Raw genomic sequence first — 6,000 nt, 5'->3', positions numbered from 1 at the left:
CTAACTGGCAGAAAATATTTTTCCTTGACAGCAATCTTTAATTATATTCAATAGTTACTTTCTTCTCTTTAGAATTCAAGTAAATTGATAGGTTAGAGGTGTTGGGGGCATTCTTTCAGGTATCTAAAGTGCGGTGGTTATATTAACAGATTTTCAGTGTGCTGTGATCAAAGCCACTTCACACTCAGCATGAAGTGGCTTTGGGCCAGATGGTGAATCCCAGCAGCTAAACTCCATTATGCTGGTTTCATTTTTGCATACCGAGTAAGCGCAGCCTCGTCCCCTCCTGCCCCATTTGCCTGGCTGTACCCCGCTGCAGGCAGAGTAGCAGAGGCAGCCAAGGGCAGCATTGGGGCAAGACAGAGAAGCAGAGCCAAGTTCTGCTGCAGTTACCAGCAGCTCTCCCCATCCCATCCCCTCAGCAGTGTGTGTGCTGAACACAAATGGAGCAACTCCTCCTAAGTTTAGGACCTTAGCTAGCTATGCTGGTGAAGTGGTTTGCCTTCATAGGCCTGCTCTGTAAGCAGTGGGAAGAGATGGGAGTGCTGCCCCAGGACAATTCAAAGCTTGCTTCTGTTGCAGGTGCTCTGAATTGCTCCCTGGAGGAGTTAAAATCACAAGTCACTATCCCCTGGTTAGTTTGCATGGTCTGCTAATTTAAGAGCCTGAAGCTGGAACAGTGTGAATATTGTTCTCCTGAAACAGAATATCATGTATACAGTTGTGCAGGGTCTACACAAGCGTGAAGCTTGGAGTTCTATCCTACAGGTATTAGTGACTACATAATTCGATATAATTCAAAAAGTTGGACTACAAATACATGTTAGCCGAACTTGTCAGAAATTCTCCTTTACTCTTCAGAAGCAAAGCGTGTTCAGTGTTAATTCTCTGCTCTTTCTCCCATTTGCTGAGTTTCTTTGTGTTCAAGCATTCCACCTGCTGTTCCAGTTCATGGTCTTCCAGGAGATGTTCAAGGTAGGCTCTCTACTGTTCTATCATATAAGTAAATAAAAAGCAAAAATGTTTTTTTGTTTTTGTTTTTATTCTGTTGCTCATAAAGATACGGAGTCAAGGTAAAATTGTCATGTTAGGGTTAACACAAGTTCCTGTTGCTTTTTTGCTTTTTAAATAATATTTTACCAAGCTTACTGAATGAGAATGAGATATCCTAAAGGATGAGCTAGGCTTCAAATAGAAGACCTCTTGCAGAATTATAGTTCCAATGTCTCTCACTGTTCGGTGTCTTTGTCTTCAAGACCAAAGACCTAGGACTTGCTTTACTAGTCCTTAGAAGTAGCTCTCACACATCAGCAACAGTTCTCATGGGGCACAATAACATTGGAAGTATTGGTGTAGTGATGTTTATAAGGCAGTCTGAAATTTTCCAGTTTTTGTTCTGATTATCATGCAGTTGGTTAGCCTTTAGTGGTATATAGGTTTCACTCACAAAAACACCAAATGTTACCCTGGCATGTAAATAAGATCTTAAATGTCCCTAGCGTTTAAGATGTGTGCCTTTACTGGCTTCACTTAACAGCCTTCACATAGAATCACAGAATGGCTTGGGTTGGAAGGGACCTTAAAGCCAACCCCGTGCCATGGGCAGGGCCCCTCCCACCAGCCCAGGTTGCCCAAAGCCCCATCCAGCCTGGCCTTCAGCACCTCCAGGGATGGGGCAGCCACAGCTTCCCTGGGCAGCCTGTGCCAGTGCCTCACCACCCCTTGAGTAAAGAACTTCTTCCTTATACCTAATCTAAATCTACCCTCTCTTAGTTTACTCTTACTCCTACTATTACCATTACTCCTTTTCCTATCACTACACTCCCTGACAAAGAGTCCCTCCCCAGCTTTCCTGTAGCCCCCCCCGCTTCAGGTGCTGCAAGGTGGCTGTGAGGTCTCCCTGGAGCCTTCTCTTCTCCATACTGTCTTGTCTTTGTACCAACTGTTGATCGATATTATAAATAATCTTATGCATTGGTAGATTACCTTAGATAAATCATGTCCTGCACTTCATACTGCAGCAGAATTCCACGTGCCTTCTTTACGAGGAAATTAGTGTGAGTGAAGTAAATCACCAGTCACCCGAAAGAATTTAGATACGCTGCTTCTGAGGGAAGTTTCTTTTTATGCAGTTACCTCTGTGTGACTTGCCAGGTCTATTTAATTATTATCATTGCTTCATGATATTAAAACCATTTCTTAGTAATCTTGTCTATTACCTTAATGTTTTATAATCACTTTTTTCTGTGTTGCAGTACCTTTGCAATTTTTTTCTCAGAATTGCTGATTTAAAAAAAAAAATAACACACAACTACAGTGGTTCAAGATACGGAATTTCCTTAGGATAGTTAAACAAGGAAGTTCAAATGTAGTTCTAAACATTAAAAGTAATTGGAATTCCTGCAGAGGGAATCTGCCTCCTCCAAACAGGCCAGAGCTCTTTTGTTTGTTTTTTGTTTTAATTGCAGTCTTTCCTTCTGTATAGCTCAGTGTTCACTCTTCATTTTAAGAGCATTTCATTTGTTCTCCAGTCATCAGTGAAGTTTACAGTGCTTCCACATCACATCAAGCTTGTCAGTCATTCTTTGCATTTACTTCCTCATCTTATGAGGGACTTTTACTGAAGGGTTCTGCATGTTACTGTTCTTGAGATGGATTAAGTTTCATTTCTGTTGTCTGTAGGTGTTTGAAGCACTGTATTGAATTAAGTTCATTTAATTATGGGGAGAACTGGAAAATGTGCTTGGTGATAATATCGTTTCACTGTGCTTAGTTACAGTAGCCAACAGTTGAGACATGACAGCAGTGGTGGGGAGAATACTAGCTTAAATGGAGAACTCTGAAGAACAGGATAGTTTTCTTTTTATGGGCAGCAAAAATGAAACGGTCTTTTTAAGGTGTTGACGTATAGGGGAAAAAATCTGGTAAGAACTGGTTACATTGTTCTTTATCTACTCTTCGATTTTACCCACAATGGAAGACTTCATTTGAATGGCTTTACAGAAATTAGTTACATATTTTATTGTATCATTAGTGTTACTTTATAATAATTCTCAGAAAGGTCAAATGACTTTACTAAGGTCATGTGTGAGAATCTGAGAAAATATTTTCAAAATACCTGTTGTATTCTGGACACAAAATAAGGAGTTTCAGTGCAAAGCCTTGCTAGAGAGTAAACGTCTTAAACATTAGTCTATTAATAATTATCTAGAAAATCTATTGTAGGCCCTATTGCTTTTCATATGGCTTTACTAATGTGGAAATACCTGTATGTGGACAGAAAACACACTCATTCCAATGTTGTCTTCAAGTTGTATTAAACAGAATAGGGTGAATAAAAATTGCAGTTTTGCTACTACTGCCACACTAGTACAAAAAGCAATTTATTTTGCTTTGCAGAAACCAGGTGCTTTCTGAATATGGCACTTAATGATCCCACTACAGATAGTGGGGGGAAAATGAAAGATGTCAAGAGAATGCCTTTTTAGAAGAAAAATCATTAAAAAAAAAAAAAATCATTTCAATTCCTCATTTTGCAAATTTCATTATATCAAAATCTACTATAAAATTCCACTCTCTCAGCATGGCTCATAATTGGAAGAAGAAAGTTCAACTGGGTTTAATAATTTATTTATATGAGTCTTAAAATGTTTTGGTTTTCTTCAATAAAATATAACAAATTATGGAAGATGAATAATCTGTCCAGATAAATTCTTGTATGCAGAAGATTTACCCTAAGAATTCTTCCTTGTCTCTACTTTGTAGAAATTCATACTGAACTAATTCATTAGTACCAGAGCACAGTAATTTAAATGTTTGCAGGAGTTCATATATACTTTCATTCTGTCTGTTCCTGATCAGTTCTCTGACTAATGCATGCCTACTGTACAGACAGTCATCACTCCCCAGGAAGAAAGACGTGACCTGCTGCCTGGGTGGCCCAGCAAAAGAACATGAAGTAAAATAGTCCTTGTTTGTAAAACAGAGTATGTAAATACTAGCTTTGCTGTGTTGCTGGGCCTTTGTTATGAATCCTTGTGATGGTCAATGTTTATAGTCTCCTGCAGTTAAATGTCCACAGTTGTCCAATTCACATTCAGTTATTCTGTTCATGGGAGATGAAGTTATTTCGGAGTGCACAAAGCTCTGAATGCTGCAGGGGCTGCTGCCCTGTGTTGGCCTGCTAAGTGTCTTCCTGCTTCTGGAAATCAGGCCAGCTTGGGGTCAGTTGTGTAGTCATGGGACGCTGCAGGGAAGCTCACCTGTGCTTGTTCTGCATCTTGGATGCACAAAACACTCCCACAAGGCAGAAAAAGGCATTTCAATCATCTCTCTTCCTTTCTCTACACAGTTTATGCAGTCAATAACTCTTTGAAAGCTCTGTTTGGATGAAACAGTCTATATATGAGTGTTAGAAAAGCATGTTAGGGGATTGTTACGTATCTGAGTCTGCTAGAGGAAAGTCTTTCCTCTCATCAAATCAATTGGGTCTGCTCACATAAGGCTGCTTGGTGCAACAGATCTTGGGAAGATTGCCTACAACCTGTCACTATTTTGATAGATAGCAATAGACAGTGACCTTTCTTTCCATGCCAGCTGTTTCTTGGAATTGCCCTGTAATGTTGTATCTCTTACGTTCTTTACTTGTGTGTCTGAGAGAGGAACAAAATGGTTCCCTCTGAGATGGTGAAAGAACTTTAATATATATATATAAATCTGATGGTCACTGTGCTTCTGGGTAGAGCTTCAGACTTCAGTTTTGAGTCAAAACCACTGTCCTTCAAACTAGGACACATCTACAGAAGTAAGTGGTGACACTGAGGTAGCTGAGATCTTTTTGATGCAGTATATTTTGCTGTTCAGTTTTCAGGAGAGAGATGGCTTATTCCAGATGCTGTCTGACAAACTTATGCAACAGGGGATTGCAATGCAGTGGCTTCAGGAGCCTTATGAAGAATTCCTTTTTTAAAAGGAGAAATTTTTCCCCCCCCCCCCCCCTTTTTTTTATTCAATTCTAGTTTTGTTTTATGACATGTGGTTTACCATCTGTTTCCAGAACGCAGAAGTTTAAAGATGGGAGTGTTTTTTTTTGTTTGTTTTGTTTGTTTTTTTTTTTTTTTTAAAAAAAAGCCCTTTCTAAGTAAGGAAATATTACTGCTCTTGAGAAATCATGCTGACTTTTTGCAAAATCAGGTGGAAAAGCCTCTGGCCAATGTGATTAGTTTGACTTTACAAGATAGCCTGTGCTGTATGCTGTCTAAGGCATTAGTCCATCTTTTATCCTCCTTTTAAATACTGGAATCTTGAGGATTACAGTGGGCGATTAACACTGCTTGCTAAAACAGCTTGGTGTCTTCTTTAAAGAAAATAAGTAAAAATGAAAGCTGAAGAGAGTCTCGGTTCCAGGTAGGAAGTGATGGGAATGATTACAGTTAGGTTGAGTTTGGGGTAGAAGCTGATCAATGGATCTTTTGTTCATTACTGTAAATTCTTCAGTAAGAGAAACATGGTGTCTTGGGGGGGGGGGGGGGGAAACAGGGGTGTTTAACAACACCTTCTGCCAGGTTAGAAAAGCAGGAGGACAGAAGCGAAGATCATCTTGATTTTGCAGGATTGAGAAAGACCTTTTACAACAGAGACTTCTATAAATAATGCCAGTATTAAAACCACTGCAAAGTGATCTGCTTTCACTGCTCATCTGCTTCAGGCAGGGTGGCCCGAGGCAGGGGATATTGCTACCCAGTGCTTACGGGGTACAGTTGCTGTGACAATCTTATTACTGCTGTTCTCTAAGTTAAAAAGTATCGCATCCCCCTGACTCCTATCTTACAGGGAACTCAAAATAAAAGGGAGCCCACTTAGAAAGGCATGTTTGGTAGCTACTTTCAAATTCCTTACCGTCTACATGCAATTAGTAGCTGCAAAGTGCTGAGTACAAGGTGGGAATGTGTAGAGACTCCATACATGCTATAGACCTCTTTGGAGCAAAGTAGCATTTTT

This window comes from Oxyura jamaicensis, chromosome 6 (assembly GCF_011077185.1).
Source record: "Oxyura jamaicensis isolate SHBP4307 breed ruddy duck chromosome 6, BPBGC_Ojam_1.0, whole genome shotgun sequence".
Lineage (NCBI taxonomy): Eukaryota > Metazoa > Chordata > Aves > Anseriformes > Anatidae > Oxyura > Oxyura jamaicensis.
Note: the sequence above shows the minus strand (reverse complement) of the source record.